The sequence below is a fragment of the Mirounga leonina genome, unplaced genomic scaffold (assembly GCF_011800145.1).
Source record: "Mirounga leonina isolate KUSES-001 unplaced genomic scaffold, KU_Mleo_1.0 Mir_176, whole genome shotgun sequence".
Lineage (NCBI taxonomy): Eukaryota > Metazoa > Chordata > Mammalia > Carnivora > Phocidae > Mirounga > Mirounga leonina.
The window spans coordinates 43,469,448-43,488,353 of NW_023270454.1; positions in this window are offsets into that span (position 1 = coordinate 43,469,448).

The following is an 18,906-nucleotide window of genomic DNA, read 5'->3' on the forward strand; positions in this document are numbered from 1 at the left end:
CCTGGTGGAAGGAGAAGGGGCACCAGGGGGCTTCCTCTGCAGCAGCTGTTCATATAGAACAGAGGAGCCCTCTCCTGTCCCACCCTGCATCATGTCAAGGTGATGCTCCTCAAATCCCTCCTGCCTGTTGTAGGAGGGTGGGTAGGAAAAGCGGGACAGGAACACTGAGACAGAGGGAAGGGCCAGTTCTCGACCCTGCCTTAAGTTCCAACCCCTCCAGAGTACCAGCCTACCAGAAACAAACTAGCCATTGCCAGCAGTGTTCAGAAGCTGTTCAGTTTAATCCTTCATATTTGTTTTCTGATTAGAGAATAATCTCACCTTATTTTACATGGTTTTCTTTTACTACTTTTACATTTATAGGATATTAAGCTAATTTTGAAGTCAGAAAATACTATTAATCTTAAATATTATTTATGGTTTAACTTATCGGGTGATTATTCTTTAACTTTTGCATGCACTCTGATGATCCTTAGCAGCTCATTTAAAATTTTTGTTTATCTATTTTCACACTGGAAACAGAAAATGTTGTTTTTAGAAAGGAACTGATACCAGTCACGCTCTACACCTGGGGATATTCCTTCTCTATACTAGTTGGCCTTCAACAGGCCCTTTCACAGTTCAAACCAGATTCCCATGGCAATGAACACCTAACTCTAGTTGGCTAGGGCACACTGAATGCTGTATTTTGAACCATCCAGGTCACTTAGGACATGCTCAAACATCCCCAAAGGAGATGCAGGGAAACCATTCAAATGATGTTGCCGTTTTGTTCTCAAGATCATTCATTCTCCATTTGGAGAATGTTGCTTGTGGCCAGGCCAAGCCTGTATCACAACCGGCTGGAGGTCAGCCCTGGAGAAGGGGTGGGCTGAGGAAAGAAACAGGCAGCCACATCAAAACAGAACAGGGGAGGGCGCCTGGGTGGCTCAGTCGGTTAAGCGACTGCCTTCGGCTCAGGTCGTGATCCTGGAGTCCTTGGATCGAGTCCCGCATCGGGCTCCCTGCTCGGCGGGGAGTCTGCTTCTCCCTCTGACCCTCCTCCCTCTCGTGCTCTCTCTCATTCTCTCTCGCAAATAAATAAATAAAATCTTAAAAAAAAATAAAAAAATAGGGGCGCCTGGGTGGCTCAGTTGGTTAAGCGACTGCCTTCGGCTCAGGTCATGATCCTGGAGTCCCGGGATCGAGTCCCGCATCGGGCTCCCTGCTCGGCGGGGGGTCTGCTTCTCCCTCTGACCCTCCTCCCTCTCGTGCTCTCTGTCTCTCATTCTCTCTCTCGCAAATAAATAAATAAAATCTTAAAAAAAAAAAAAAAAAACAGAACAGGGGAGGTGCAGCCCCGATGACGGGTCTTTAGCAGCTCATTGGCTCTGGGGGGCTGCCAAGCCAAAGACCTCACTCTTCAGATCCTCAAAGTGGCAGACGACCTTGGCTGGCTCTGGAAGAGGCAAGTCATAGCACTCTGTAACACCCCTTACTGCAGCCTCGATTTGTTCTTCAGAAACATTACACGGCCGTGGCCTCCCTGCCCTGCCCTGCCCTCCCCTCCCCTCTCCACCCCCCCACCCCTCCCCACCCGAGCCCAAAGGGGAAATGAAAGAGGAACACATGCCCTGATGGAGGGGAGAAAGACCCCAGAGTGCTTGCGTGGCCCTAAATATCCACGTACAAATACCTGCCTGTGCTGAACCTGCCTCAGATCGGTGTCCTAAAAACAAGATACTGTTCCCTCTCTTGGTTACTCAAGGCCCGGCAGCAAATGTACTTCACAAACAGGATCGCTGCCATTTCACCGAATTACCCTAACAGCTGACACTTAACGAAGCTTTCCCTACGTGCCAAGCACTGCTCGAAGCACGCTGTATAAGGCTCAAGAGAGGTTCAATAAACAAACTAACAAACAAAACCCTTGCCACCTGCCTACTACAGTATAAACGAGTATCAGTTGCCAGAACAGTAGATAACTTGCCCGAAGTCACAGGAGTAGGTGGCTGAGCAAGGACCGCGGCCAGGGAGCCTGCTCCTGGAGGCCATTCCTCACGCGGCCTGTCCCGCCAGCCCAGTCAGTGACGTCACCGGGGAAGCGCCCCCCACCGCGCGTGGCACAAAATGGCGCTCCGGAAATGGGCTTGGCGCTCCGGAAATGGGCTTGGCGCTCCGGAAATGGGCTTGGCGCTCCGGAAATGGGCTTGGCGCTCCTCTCCCCCATCTCCCTCCTCCTCACTGAGGGTGGACCGCGGCACAGAAACACTCTTATTGAGGCTAATGGCCAACTTTGAGAGGAGAAGCCTGATTCAAATTCCACCTCATACTTCCTTTCTCGTGCTCACATGGACGACAGTATTTCTACCTGAAATAGAAGGCGCAGTTTTTTAAAAAAATGTATCGTGTATTTGGCTTCATCCCCCTTTCCTCCTTGCTTCGCTGTCTTAGAACTACCAGGATGGAATGTATGCCTCGGTAGTCATGATGCATCATCTGCCTCGTGTCAAACAGAAGGCTTAGATTACTCACATGCTCACAGCTATGTTAGACACATTGCACATTTCATTGTGAAATGACAGCATGTACAGCAAGCATGAGCATTCAGGTTTCCGTTATGAAGGAAGTTGGTAACGACCTAATAAGCATTTAGCAATGTAATAGCGCACTTCCAGTTTTTCCTCCTTAAGAAATCTTGTACTCCACATATTGCGGAAGGCTACCACCTGACTCTGTCCTCTGATTTTCTCTGTGTGCTGGAGTCATCTTTAAAATCCTGAGGAAATCACTCTGGCCTTCTTGGCTTATCTACATCGTGAATCGAACCTTAAATAGATCCGCAGAAAATTTTTAGCAGCTCAGAGTCTCCAGGAGAAAAATAGCACATGGTTTCATTCTTCACCAGTCTTGTCTCTTGTCTTCCATTGCCACCTCCCTAGGTTGTCCGGGAAACATCTCTGGAGTTGTAATGATCTTCCTGGTGTGCACCATCCCCAGTACTCTTGAACAACCCTCACCCCTTGCTGCCATATTTTAAGAACATACATCTAATGTAAAACCTTTTTATCTGGTACACTTTAGCACCCAAACACTTGGTTTCACTCATTGCACACACACCCATCTGTACTATACACCCTTTGACCTCTTGAGAGTGGAGGCTTTCTTGCTGATCTGTGCATACACAGATGTTATACTGGCCCAGCACGTGGTAAAAACCTATGAAATACTTTTAATATTGAATATATTCAAACCCATGTGGCTCAATATTGGTATTACATTTATGAAACACAGTCTAAATAGCAAAGGTAATGAAAAATAAATTGCATTCGTTGCTGAAATATCTTGTAGGACCATAAAAGAAATCCAAACGTATTATCCACAGCACCACTTACTGAAACTCCCAACTTCTCTTATTCACTTTTTTCTCCCCCGTATCTGCTGCAGCACAGCTGTCCTTAAGGCCCTTTTCAGAAGAAGACACTCTGTCCACCTTCCAAGTGGACATTTGTCCTTTTCCTCTTTCATTTTCCCTACTTTCTCAATAATTTATTATGTGGATGGATTTTGCTTTTGGTCTAGCAAGAAGAATCTTCCATGGACAGGGAAACTGGGTTGACAATGATAGAATTCCTATTAGGGTCCTGGAAACACGCTTTCATTCCTAATTGTATTCCATCGCAGCTACAACAATAAAAGAATTTGACCATCAATTCAGTGAGGAGGAGGGGGAGGGGAACGGAGGTAAATCATTGGTCTTATAAATTCTCCAGATACCAGTGCTTTTGAAATCCCATCGTATTCTATTTCCCTTTTTTATACATAATATGACACATATATATGCATACATGTAGTATACATGTATGTATGATACTGACACATGTGTATGCGGCACATATATGATAGCAAGTTTGTGTAGGTCTTAACTACAAAAGTTCTCTCATGTATGCATTTTCTTTGAAATCTTGCAGCAATGTAAATTTGGTATTATTGGCCAATTTTAGATGTAAGAGAACAAAATCATAGTTTAAGTTAACACAGCCAAAGTCATACCTTAAATTTTTAAATGTCCTTTCGCTGTGCTTTGGCCTGTGGTCTCTATCCCATTGGTGTGCTTATTTTATTTATTTATTTATTTATTTTATTTATTTATTTTTTTTAAAGATTTTATTTGTTTGACAGAGAGAGACACAGTGAGAGAGGGAACACAAGCAGGGGGAGTGGGAGAGGGAGAAGCAAGCTTCCCGCTGAGCAGGGAGCCCGATGCAGGGCTTGATCCCAGGACCCTGGGATCATGACCTGAGCCAAAGGCAGGCGCTTAACGACTGAGCCACCCAGGCGCCCCAAGGTGTGCTTATTTTAATTCCCTCTACTGAACTGAAACTAAAGGTACAGACATTATGTCTTACCTTTTACACCTATTATGCTTAAGGCTCAGTAAATACTTCTTGGATTCTTAACTATAATTAATCCTCAGGATTCTATGTACTGTTCTACAATGTATCTGTCCACTTGAATACAGAATGTACCCTTTTACCCTGTTAATTCATTTTAACATGGATTAACATCTCTCCAGAAATAGAATACATTGTGTTAGAGATGGAAGAGAGCATCTCAGTAGAGTTATTTGTTTTCTTTGTATCAATGGGAAAAATGGGAAAATTAGTCATGGTTTGCTAGCTGAATAAACTTCTGAAATGTTCTAAAACTGCTGGTCAGTTTGACCGATTTCCTGGTTGATGAGAAGTGCTCCATGGAGCCTAGAAAGGGACTGATATTTCATAAAGCCTTTAAAAATTGCTGGTTTAGTTAATGAACTTCTTTAGTCGTGACTACCAAGTACCAAAACAAGAAGTCAATTTGGCCAAATGTTTTAAGCCAACTCAATCAAGCCAGTTATTTATTTGAATCAATTTGGTGTTAGATTAACAGAATGAGTTTATCTGTCAAAATAGCTGATCCACATGCAAACTCAAGAATGTTTGAAAAAGATAATCTCATTCACAACAAATCTCCTTCCATAAGTTGTTGACATATTTTCAGGGTAAATATGGGGTTTGGTTAACACGTACACTTTAAGTTTTGTTAAAAGGCAACAAGTTGATTCTATTCAGTTTTAGGAATAAAATCTCATTTTATGAAGTATTAATTTTTTAAAAGAAAACCAGATTTACCATTTGAATTATTCATGGGATCTGATTACCAGGACTATATTTCATTAGATCAGTCAAACCTTTAGATTCCATTGAACACAATGAAATTTTTTCTAAGCCAGGAGACCATATTAGACTGAACTTAGTGCTATTCAAGTTTACAGGATGTTCTAGAGGGAAAATAATTCTGACTGATTTAATTATAAAGAATAATTCTGACTGATTTAATTATAAAGAGTAGAACTTACCAAAGTTGGTACTGGTCTTTCTTATTCTTTAACAAAATATGCAAGTATTCCGGTTCTCAAACACTAAAAATGTTGCAAATGATGAAAAATGCCTGCTATACACAAAATTACATTTGTCAGGGAAAGAAATCTAACTCCCCAATTTACATAAGATTTTCCAAATTCGCACAAGTCAAACTCAACACTCAATTTGCTATAAACTCAAAAATTGCCTGGTTGAAACATTCAAAACAAAGTATTTTCATTATGTTCACATGGTATAGGTCAAAGAGCATTTTTTGTAGGGTGCAAAGCAATGCTCTTATCTGTGCTTTATTTAAATACGATATTCTCATATACATGCTTTGCTTAAAGTTGGGCATGCCATTGAAATCTGCCCTTGTGCAGGGAAACCATTTCAAACAGGAAGGACCTAGAGGCTTGATGCAGGTTTCTTTCCCTTGATTTCACCACCGTTAGCCCTGGCTGCCAATTGGCCTATTTTTGCTCCCCCCACCAGCTGCATCATGGAGCTGTCCAGGGACCAGAGCCCACTGGAATAGTCAGCTTGGGTTACATTTTTTCTTCTCCAGAGTCAAGACTGCATTTCTTGAAAGAAGGTCTGCCCCAGATTTCAGAACTAGCCCTTATCACACTCAGGGGAGACAAAGTCTCCTCTTCTGAAGCCAAAATTTGCATTACTAAGTCTTGTTAGGAGTCTGAGCTTTTTGGACAAAACTGAGGAAATGCTTCTCATGCTGAACATGGAATCTTTGCTTTATTTGCTACTTTCCTTATAAAACCTCTACTACCTGTCTACCTCTTCCCAAAGAAACAACCTTAAGATATTAAATATGTAGGGGGCGCCTGGGTGGCTCAGTCATTAAGTGTCTGCCTTTGGCTCAGGTCATGATCCCAGGGTCCTGGGATCGAGCCCCTCATCGGGCTCCCTGCTCCGCGGGAAGCCTGCTTCTCCCTCTCCCACTCCCCCTGCTTGTGTTCCCTCTCTCACTGTGTCTCTCTCTGTCAAATAAATAAATAAAATCTTAAAAAAAAAGAGATATTAAATATGTACTTATCACAATGCACAGTAATTGCAGGGACAAGTTCCAAATTTTTTCTGCAAGTGTCCAAATTCTCAAAAATTATGATAAAATGTATTTTCTTCATAAAATTCATTTTCTTCATAAAATAATAAAATTTTAAGTTTACTACCCTCGGGGACATATTGCAATCTCAGTTTTGAGAGAACATTGACGATTAAAGGCAATGTAGGCTTAGATGTTGGGTTGTTGGTTATGCTCTGTCCCTAGCTAAGAGTTCGTTTTCTCTGACACTTGGCTTCAGCAGAAAGACAAATCCCTGCTTATCATGTGCCTTCAGATAAAAACAGTAAATCTTAAATGCCTGAAGAGAAGAATCAGCAGTGTTTGTTGATACAGCTATCAGCCAAACAAGATTGTGAATTCCGGGAGAGCCCAGTCTGTGTCTTGTTTCCTGCGTGTAGTACCAGGCCTGCCTGAAGGTAAGGCTGCAATAAGTGGATGAATGAGTGACCATTAACCCAGCTCCTGGGGCCAAGAGCTCTTGCTTTCAGGCTGTATTCTTCCTGCTCCTACCTTACAGCACTCCTCCAGTTGTACTTCCAGAGAGCAAACAGACAGGCAAGCAGGCAGGCACCTTTGTCCCTAAACCCCGAGAGAGTAATAATATCGTATGTAGAGAGTCCACCTCTAGTCCCAAGTCCAGTCTTCTCCAACTACCAAAGTTCTGGGCGCTGTGAACAGGTATCAGACATGGTAGGTAAATTATTAAATTTGAACTGAACATGCGTTTTTTATTATGTTATGTTAATCACCATACATTACATCATTAGTTTTTGATGTATTGTTCCATGATTCATTGTTTGCATATAACATCAAAATGCATTTTTAAAAATACTTGTGTGCCAGGTACTGTGCCAACTGGTTAGGGTATAAAAGTCAATTATGAGAGAGAGGAGAAATCAAGGGAAAGAGACAGAGAGAAAGAGTGATAGTAAGGGGTCAGAGCTGAGGAAACACAGAAGAAGGATTCTTAGCCCATGGATCTAAAAGAGGCTTCATGGAGGTAATGACTGTTCTGCTGAATGTTGAAAGATGAGGTGGAGGGGTGCCTGGGTGGCTCATTTTCGTTAAGTGTCTGCCTTTGGCTCAGGTCATGATCCCAGGGTCCTGGGTTCGAGTCCCGCATCGGGCTCCCTGCTCAGCAGGAAGCCTGCTTCTCCCTCTCCCACTCCCCCTGCTTGTGTTCCCTCTCTCGCTGTGTCTCTCTCTGTCAAATAAATAAACAAAATCTTAAAAAAAAAAAAAAAGATGAGGTAGAATTATCAAAGCAAAGTCATGAAGAAAGGAAATTTCAGGCTGGGCAAAGAGCTTGAGTAGAGGCAAAGAATCTGGAGTCAGCATGACGCAAGTAAGATGTCAGCAATCAGCTCCTTATTGCCACAGCATGAAGTGTGAGGTGGGAATGTGGGAAATGAGGCTGACCAGGAGATGAGTGCCTTCCCAGGCAGACTAGGCTGAGACTTCCTTTGGAAAGCTGTGGTGAACCACTAAAGGATTCTAAGGGCCAACAAGTGCTCATCTGAGTCACCATGGGGCCTCTGACTCTCCCTTTGACCTCTCTATTTCATCTTTCACCTCCATGGATGTCTTATACATGCTGAGTGTCCTTACCAGGCTTCAGAAAGCTCTATCAGCAGACACATGGCCAGCTTAGACAATCACATTTTCTCCTCCAGACCTTTGTATATTATCATATGGAACAAGATCACTTCCAATGCAATATGGTTCACAGGCTTGACCACCCTGATAAAACCAAGGACATTCACATGGAAAATGCCAAAGGCCTCAATCATTACATTCAAATTGTATGCTTAATAATTCACCTAAGCCCATTAAGATTCAAAGAGGAGAAAAGATAAGACATTTCACTCCAAAAAAATTGAGACAATGGACTCTTTCAGGACACTACTTTATTTCATCAATTGCTTTGTTGTAGATAATCTTACGGTTCTAGAAACAGTGAAATCAGGGGCGCCTGGGTGGCTCAGTTGGTTAAGCGACTGCCTTCGGCTCAGGTCATGATCCTGGAGTCCCTGGATCGAGTCCCGCATCGGGCTCCCTGCTGGGCAGGGAATCTGCTTCTCCCTCTGACCCTCCCGACCCTCCTCCCTCTCATGCTCTCTGTCTCTCATTCTCTCTCTCTCAAATAAATAAATAAATAAAATCTTTAGAAACAGTGAAATCAGAGGTGGTTTCTGATCATTTGTCCCCGTTGATTATTTTTGGACCCAAGATGACGGGAGAAGGGGGTGTGGTGCTGATAGAACATGGAGGCCACAAGCAATATCGGCGTCAGAGTTAATGACCTACTTTTTCCCCAGCAATCTCTTGCTCTAGTTCTTCCTCCTCACCTGCTTCTGTTAGTGCTACAAGGAGCACAAACGAGGGCTCTTGGAAGTGTGAAAGGCCAGGCTGATTTGAAAATATGTAGCTATTCTGAAACACTTACCAGGTGTTAACGGGCTGAACTGTGTCCCTCCAAGATTCATATGTTGAAGCCCTTACCTCCAATGTGACTGTATTTGGAGATAGGACCTTTAAGGAGATAATGAAGGGAAGACATAAAAGTTAGGACCCGGATCTGTAGGAGTGGTGTCCTCATAAGAAGAGGAAGAGACATGAGAGGTACCTCTCTCTCTACTCATGTACAGAGACCATGTGAGTACATAGCGAGAAGACAGCTGCTTACAAACCAAGGAGAGAGATCTCACCAGAAACCAAACCTGCTGATACCCTGATTTGGACTTTGGGCTTCCAGAACCATGATAAAATAAATTTCTGTTGTTGAGCCACCAAGTCTGTAATATTTGGTATGGCCGCCTGAGCAGACTAATACAATAGGGTTATCAATACATTTAATGTAACCTCTGCCTTGCAGAATTCAAAGAGCCTGACCCATGCTGGAGTAGACAGGGTGTCCACACAGTCAGGTCCTTCTTTCTGAAACAAACAAAAAAACGCAAACAAAAAACTTTTTTAAAAAATTGTGTAAGAAACAAATGTTCATATAATACACATGGGATTTGAGGATATTTAAATTCTTCTTCTCATTCCAGACCCTCACTGCTAGAGTCTTCCTTTTCCAGAGGAAACTCCTGGAAAATATCACTACTAATAGATTAGAATATAGACAGATGGATGGATAGAGATCACCCCTCTTTTTTTTTTTTTTAAAGATTTTATTTATTTATTTATTTGAGAGAGTGAGAGAGAGAAACAGCATGAGAGGGGAGAGGGCAGAGGGAGAAGCAGGCTCCCCGCTGAGCCGGGAGCCCGATGTGGGACTCGATCCCAGGACTCCGGGATCATGACCCGAGTCGAAGGCAGTTGCTTAACCAGCTGAGCCACCCAGGCACCCGAGATCACCCCTCTTTTTATATAAATTAGAACATTCGACATATACCGTCCTGAATCTTGCTTTTTTTACTTATCAGTATTTCATAAAAACTCATTTCATAGTATACCTACAGGTAGAGGGGTTTCATATTTTAACAGTTGTGATTTATACCATTTATAAGAATATAGCACAATTTATATAACCTGTCTTCTATTGAAAGGACATTTAGGGTTTTTCAATCTTTGTGCTTTGATACAAATAATACCACAATAAAATAGATGTACGTTCATCTTTGGCACATATGTATGTGTAACATAAATTCTTAGAAATTATATTCTGTTTCAAAAATATTTGTATTTTTAGATATTTTATATTTATTTTATAGAAATTGCCAAATGCAGACATTCTGCCAACTTTCAGAGATAGCTAGAGGCATTTAGTTCGGCTACCAGGCTCTACTTCTCCGTGATGTCATTATCAAAGGTCTTTCCTAAACAACCTCCATATGCCTAAATGCCATATGACCAACTTCTTCCTGAACTTGACCTAGGGAATGATCCTGGAATCCTGGGTCTCCAAAGAAGTCACTTGATCTGCTGAGCAAACAGGCCTTCTTCCCTCTGTTACTACTCAGGCCCCTGGGACTCTTTTCCTCTTCCAACCTGCTGCCATGGGAAGTGTTGTGACTCAACTTTTCAGATTCTTCTCAGTTTCTAGGAAAAGAAGAGAAAAGAAATTAAAATTAAGGGCTGTATTTCGCTCCCACACCCTAGGAAATGTGCTTCATTTTCTTGAATAAGCCTTGGGGAGATAAGATTATTTTCTTTTTTTTTTTTTTAAGATTTTATTTATTTATTTGACAGAGAGACACGTGAGAGGGAACACAAGCAGGGGGAGTGGGAGAGGGAGAAGCAGGCTTCCTGCTGAGCAGAGAGCCTGATGCGGGGCTCGATCCCGGGACCCTGGGATCATGACCTGAGCCGAAGGCAGATGCTTAACGACTGAGCCAGCCAGGTGCCCCGGGAAGATTATTTTCCTGAGAAAATGTTCAGTGTCTTCATTGGCACTTCGAACAGAGCTGGACTGCTCCAGAGGATCACACCAGTTTCGCTCACATGAGTCAAAGGTCTGTTAGCTTTTTATTTTCCATTTTCCCTCAGAGGGGGAGGAAAGTACTAAGAACAATTTGCACTAATAAACTCTTCTAAAAAACCTGAGAGTATGAGCATTTTCCCAACTCTAGATATTCTTCCTAGCACAACTGGATTCCCCGGATAAGTGAGAAATAAACCCTGATCAATTCTTACTAGATTCATGTGATGTTTTAAAACTTGATTTAGCACTTTGAAGTACAGAAGTGTCAGGGGATGTGTAGTTTACTAAAATACCACACATTCTAGTCCATTCAACAATCCACAGGGGCTGGGTGCCTGGGTGGCTCTGTTGGTTAAATGTCTGCCTTTGGCTCAGGTAATGATCCCAGGGTCCTCGGATCCAGTCCAGCACTGGGCTCCCTGCTCAGCGGGTAGTCTGCTTCTCACTCTCCCTCTGCTTTCTCTCTCTCTCAAATAAATAAAATCTTAAAAAAAAAAAAAAAATCCATAGGGGCCCTCTTGGGTTTTGGGAACATTTCTCCTTTTGCTAAAATTATTTTGTATTTAATGTTACTTACCATTTAAAATAGACATCATTTGAAATATCTTTAAGTGGGGTTACTGGGTTTTTCTGATCCTTCAGCTTTATCCCCCAGGGGATGCTGATGACCACGATTTAGTGAAATCCCCGACTTTAAGATCACAGAACACATGGCCTTCTTCCTCTTAATACTTATCACAGTAGAACTGAATTTTACTTGTTGGTTAATATTTGAATCTTACCTGCTATAAGCTTCTTGCAGGTGTAATAATGTTTGCTTTTCTTCGACATGCACCCCCAGCATCCAGCAGAGCGCTAGGCATCCGGGAGGTACTTGCCAACAGCGCAGTCACGTGTTGGTTATAAGTCGCGTCCAACAGTGAATACAGGATCACAAGGGTAATCTGGGGCCCAATGTAAAATTGAGAGATGAGTTTAGATCATTTTACAAGTCAGAGTCCGGGGTCAAGGAATATATTAATCCAGGGCTGAAGGTCTCATACCTGGATCTTACAGATCTATTTAAGTAAATGCATGGCTTATCTAAAAGAAATAGCTTCCCACTGAAGTACCTGTTTTTGATCTATACCAGTGTTTCCCAGCAGGGTGGCCCCTGGATCAACACCATCAACATCACCAGGAAATTCGTTGGGAATGCACAGTCTCAGGGCTCGGTCAGACCTACCGAATCGGAAATTCTGGACCAGGCTCTTTTAACAAGTGTCCTGGTGGTTCTGACACACTAAGATTGGAGAACCACTGAGATACACAAATCTTACCACCACTTTCAAATGGTAGAAAAGGCAGATGAATGAAAACACGGAGCCCAAGTTTCTTGCTGGAAATGTAAATGAAAAAATGAAGGAAAGAACTGAAAACCAAAATCTACACAGGATTTTTAGCTGTATTCAACAGTTCCCTGCCGAAAGCCTTGAAGAGAGTAGCCCACCATATCCTCGCCGACATGTCCGTTTTTGTACAATCTTGTTTGCCTATCTGCATTCAAAGCACTTAAAACTCCCTCTTACAGCGAAGATGATCTGAGAATAATTTCATGACCTAAAAAAGTTTATTGAGATAATCATATTGAGACAAATAATATGAATATAAAATAATAGTAATAATAGACAATATTTATAGAAAAAAGGAATATGAGTAAGAGCACAGGCTGGGTTTAGGCAGTTTGGTTTTGAATTTTGACTGTACTACTTCCTAGTTGCATGACTTTGGTCAAGTTACTTTAATTTTTTTTTTAAGATTTTTTTTTTTTTTTACTTGAGAGAGAGAGAGTGAGCACAAGCAGGGTGTAATAATGTTTGCTTTTCTTCGGCATGCACCCCCAGAAGGAGAAGGGAGGGAGAGGGAGAAGCAAGCTCCCTGCTGAGACGGGAGCTCCATCCCAGGACCCTGGGATCATGACCTGAGCCAAAAGCACACGCTTAACCGACTAAGCCACCCAGGCGCCGCAAGTTACTTTACTTTTCGTAATTTGGTTTCCTCATTCATAACAGGGAGTTCAATAATAGTTTACTCAGTTCCTCCCTCATAGAGTTGCTGTGAAGATTAAATGCAATAAGATATATGGCCTTGGCACATAGTTCGTGTGCAATAAAATTAACCATGTAATATGCAGGATGTGTGCATAAATATCCCCCCCCACACACATACATTGTCTTGGCCCCATGGCCTCCCCAGTTGAATCCCAGGTAGTGTAACAGCAGAGCTCCTGCTGCAAGTTTAAGACACAACAGAAAGAAGGCGGGGCACCTGGGTGGCTCAGTCATTAAGCCTCTGCCTTCAGCTCGGGTCATGATCCCAGGGTCCTGGGATCAAGCCCCACATCGGGCTCCCTGCTCCGCAGGAGGCCTGCTTCACCCTCACCCACTACCCCTGCTTGTGTTCCCTTTCTCACTGTGTCTCTCTCCGTCAAATAAATAAATAAAAATCTTAAAAAAAAAAAAAAAGACACAACAGAAAGAGAACTGGGGCCTCTTCCAGTGAGACTACATGCCTCAGTAAGAAGACACCCCCACCCCCTCTACCCCCTCACTAACACGCCCCCCATCATGCTGAAGCTGGTGTAATAGGAAGTGGAGTTGTGTTGTGTCTGTGGTGAGAAGGCAGACCTCCCAGAGGTAGACAGGGGTCCAAAAATTTCTGTCTTCCCATTCTTCCCCCGCCACTTGGACACCAGTAAGAAATAAACATTACCAGCAGGCCTGGGAGGGGTTCCCGTGACTGGGAGAAGGGAAGTCTTATCAGAAGGACGTGGTGTGGCCAACTCCAGGGCTGCGTGTGGATCCAACTACACCTGGGTGGTCACCAATGCCAAGGAGCCAAGTGGGACCGGAGTTGGTCCTGGCTGAGAAAGCCCGGTGGCCATCTGGGGGACTTCCCTGAGAAGAGGAAGAATGCTCAGGTAATGAGCAGCCAGAAAGACAAATGTTCACCCTGAGTCTCTTTGGCTAGTAACCCCTCAGCAAGGAGAGACATCGATTCCCATGAAAGTACGATGTTGGCAAAACCACATTTAACGAGAAGAACTATCATAACAAATAGGCTAGGGGAAAAAACGATGAAAATGGCATTAAACGCTGATATTTTTAGCTGTCCAATGAGGTTCCAGAAGCCATCCCTTTTCAAAACATGACAGATTCATCAAAACACTGCAAAGCAGCTGCGCTAGTAGGTGACCCTTCTGTTCAGGAAACAACAGACGACAGTTCACCACACATTTTACATAGGAATCCTGTGTCTCTTCTAAAGGGGAACATTTAGAATCACTCACATTGGCTGTGTTTCCCTTTTTTTTTTTTTTTAAAGATTTTATTTATTTATTCATAAGAGACAGAGAGAGAGAGAGAGGCAGGCTCCCCGCCGAGTAGGGAGCCCGATGCGGGACTTCCATCCCAGGACCCTGGGATCATGACCTGAGCCGAAGGCAGACGCTTAACCATCTGAGCCACCCAGGCACCCGGCTGTTTCCCTTTTAAGTTTGAGCAAGGTGCTGAGGTATTCAACTGAACTTTGCCTATATTATCACAATCTTTTCAGGGCCTACTCTACCCATATAGATAGAAGTGGAGCATAAAGAGACCTCTTTTCCTCCACCCTGTCCTTGCACACTCTGAGGGAAAGAGGCTGTAATCACAGTTCTCAACCTCCCTTTAACTCTGCATATGGAACAGGCAAGCATCAGAGAAATCTTCCAAGTACAGATGCAAAGCCATGTTATCTCAAAATTGCACCTAGCCGTGGGATCCCACTGAAGCCATAAAAATATTTTTATAGTGTTGACTTAATCAAATGTAATCTCTAATATCGCACTGTTTCATTTAACCACCAACTAGCTGTCTTTATCTACAATTCTGTGATTTTCTATTGGCACATCTGAGATAGATTTTCTCATTTCTTTTGAAAGGCTTTTTAATTGAGACTTCATGTTAAAATCCAAGGGCCACAATTTGTAGACAAGGATGCATTCAAAAGGTATATACTTTTGTACTTTAAATATGTGCCTCCCACTTAGTGCTCTTTAGGTGAGTGAGGGTTGGCTCTGTATAAAGGAAGAGAGAAGGAATTATGTTTTAAAGTTTCATTCGGGGACAGAATGTCTAAGCTTCCAATTTGATTGACTGAGTCATTCCCATTAAAAGCAAACTGTAATTTTCATTGGAATAGAAATCAGTGTGATTTAACACATCCCTTTTTATGGAAGATTGCATTTCACAGCCTATAAGAGGATCACAAGTGACAAAAAAAAAAAAAAAGGCAAATTTCTCACCAGTACAATTTTCTGATGAAAATGCCTATTTAGGTCTGTATTTTATAGAAGAAATCAAAGATGTCACTGAAGGGCAATACATTCTGTTAAAAAAAAAAAAAAGCCTCAGTGATAAATGCCTAATGAGAGTGTTAAGAGCCCTGGGGATAAATAAAGGGTGAGTTATTTTTTGCCTTTTCCCCAATTCTGATAAAGGTAGCTCAACAGCCAACTCTCATACTTATCCTTTAGGAATTAAGTGATCTGAACTATTTCTCCCTTGGTGCAGAGAATACGTTTTGTTTTGTTTTTTTCCTCATTTAATATTGCATACTTACGGTTTTTCAAAGATTTGCAAACTTCAGATTATATTGTTTTATAATCTATAATCTAAAGCTCTGGGAGGCTGGAAATTAAGTGATAAAGTGTTTAAATATAGTTGATAATAAAGGGAGTTTGGGTGATATGTTATTTTGTGTTAGCATGGATGCCTAGATATTGCTCATTTAAATCATTTAATCAAACATAAAAATGTTTTAAAGATTTGAGATTCGAGATAGAATATAGTATTTCTCTACGAAGAATGTCATCAGTTTAATAAAAAGACAGCTGAGTTGTCATATTAAATCAAAGTACTTTATTTCAAAAAGATCAGTAAAAATATTAGTTCTTATCCTCAGAGGAGAAAAGTTGTATTCTTCTATTTAAAAAAAGAAAAACCTACTTATTAGGTTTATAGGCACATGTGCATTTCAGAAGAAACACTATTATTACCTTAATATCAATGTCCCAATCTACTTCTTACCTATCTTCAAATGTTTAAAAATGCACATGTTTAAAAAATCCTGTTGATGGTGGAGTTTTTGCATGTTTTTAACTAGCAAGAAAATAGACAAATTAGTTACTGGCAAAAGAACAGCATGACTGTGGGGAAAACAAACAAACAAACAAACACAAAAACTTCATCCTTAAAAGAAATGAGGGGGTTATTTTACAATCATGGATCATTGGAGCCCACAGCTATAGACCAGATTAATTGTAATTTTAATTACAATTAATTAAATTGTAATTTAATTTAATTGTAATTAAACAATTACAATTGTTTGTCTGCCTTCGTTGACATGGCTGACTGGCTTACGCAAAACAGGGTAAAGATTTCCCAGCTAGTGGAGTGTTTGAAGGCCAAGTAATCGGTCAATTCTCAAAATGACGAATTTTTTAATAAAAAACAGTGAGACTTTGTGAAGTATCAGCTGCACACAATAAGCATACATACATAGCTGCCTTGTCTTGGTAATCTGACCAAATGACAGCCAGTCATAGGCTGGGCAACAACCTGGTCCGTGGACAAAAAGATAAGGTGAGCCAATCAATTCCCCTTTCATGAATTATAGCTATAAAATACCTAAAATTTTTAGTTCATGGTGGGAGCTCTAGCTTGAAAGCAATGACAAAAAATGGAACCGAAGCTTTCACGAGTCACGCACATGCTCGAGTTATGAGGAACAGAAACTATGGGTAAGGAAAGGAGGCTGGTCAGTGGAGGAAAGATGCTAAAACAAATCTGTGAAAAGCAGAGATTCAGAGGGAGGGAGAGAGCGAGAGAGCACGCGAGTGCTAGAGGCTGAGAGGCTGGTCCCAGAGCTTCCTGAAGGTTTCTGCTACTAGTATTTTCCATGTGAGTCCTTACAAAAAATCCTTCCTTCCTCCCTCCCTTCTCTCCTTTCCTCCTTCTTTTCTTCCTCCCTCTGGTAAATTAAAAGATCTTTGACCTTAATTATCAGAAGGGTCCCACCACTACGTTTTAGCAGAAAACAAAACAAAGTATGTTATATTTATGCAATAGAAAATTACAATCAAGAGGATTTAGTCATTAAAAAACAAATTGTCAGTAGGTTATCTAGTAGACCTCTGTTGTGCAGGCTTGCCTGATGTAGGAAAGACGTTATTGGGGTTCGAAGCCCATGAGCAAGAAAGAATTTTCGAGACGTCTTTGGTGCAAAAAGGTGATTTTATTCAAGCACGGGGACAGGACCCATGGGCAGAAAGAGCTGCTGCACTGGGGTTGTGAGGGGTGGCTGATGATATACTACGGGGTTGGGGGAGGTAAGGAAGAAGGGAGGTTTCAAAAGAATTTTCATATGCTAAAGAGGACCTACAAAGATACTGGAGGCCTTGCCATTGTCAAGTTAAGGTTTTTCTCCTCTAGCAAGGCATTAACATTAAGATAGTTGGGAGATTCCTGGAAGAATGTTACACCTGTCCCACCCAGGAGTGGGGGGTGGGGGGAGGTTGCAAGGTGTCAGCTTATGCTTTGTGCCCACAACCCTCTCACCTTATTTTGATAACGTTCTTTGATTTTCCTTTGGGGACTATCCCACACCCACTGACCCCTCACCTCTGTCACCACCTCTCCAGAGCAGGCATGTGACTCAGGTTTAACCCATCAGTGGATATGGACACTCAGACTACAGTGATAGATAATAGCCATGACAACATTATATACTTACAAATCACTTTAAGTTTTGAGAAAAACGTGACAAATAATATGTGGAGAAAGAAGGAAAAGTTGCCGTTAAGATCTGGGGCCAGGGGCGCCTGGGTGGCTCAGCCGTTAAGTGTCTGCCTTCGGCTCAGGTCATGATCCCGGGGTCCTGGCATCGAGCCCCGCATCGGGCTCCCTGCTCCAAGGGAAGCCTGCTTCTCCCTCTCCCACTCCCCCTGCTTGTGTTCCCTCTCTCGCTGTGTCTCTCTCTGTCCAATAAAATCTTAAAAAGAAAAAAAAAGATTTGGGACCATAATAGTCTCCCAAATAAAAAAAACAACTTCCAACTCTGCTATTAATTACCTAAGTGACCTGAGTCAAGCCCCTTCCTTTTTCTGAGCTTTAGTTTCCTTGTACATAATCTGGGGAGCTGAACGTAACTGTAATCAGGGTTTCTTTTCCTTCCTAAATCTCAAAACCTTTCTTAAATTGGAAATTCATCAGCCAAGTATGCACCTCCTTGTTGGGCATTTTCAGAGGTGCAGGTGCTATGCCCAGGGTTATAACAATGATCTTTTCACAGTCTCGGCCCTCAGGGAACTTGCAATGGAGAATTTTGAAGTAGGCAAAGTGTCTCCCTTCCCTTCCCTATGGTCTAAGCTCTTGACCTTATCTTTCCCAACCATTAAACCTTACCCTCTTTAGGGGCGCCTGGGTGGCTCAGTCGTTAAGCGTCTGCCTTCGGCTCATGGGCTCATGGGCTCAGGTCATGATCCCAGGGTCCTGGGATCAAGCCCTGCATCGGGCTCCCTGCTCAGCGGGAACCCTGCTTCTCCCTCTCCCACTCCCCCTGCTTGTGTTCCCTCTCTAGCTGTCGCTCTATCTGTCAAATAAATAAAATCTTAAAAAAAAACAAAAACTTGCCCTCTTTAATGACACTTAATCAGAAAACAAATCAGTGAAATACCTTGCTTCATTTTTTCCCCTAAAGATTTTCTGTCTTCTTTCTTGATTCCAGAAACACAGCATTTGACAGAGGTCATCTGGCCACAGTTCTCCAACATGGAAGAAAATAATGTTTTATTCATTTTTTATTTCCAGAGCATCTTAGAATTCAAAAGGTGGACTGATTCACTGAACAGAGGCAGGGCAGTACAGTTACAGATCTGAGCTATTTTGAAGGATCTTTACCCTCAATACGCACTTATATGTAAGGATGGT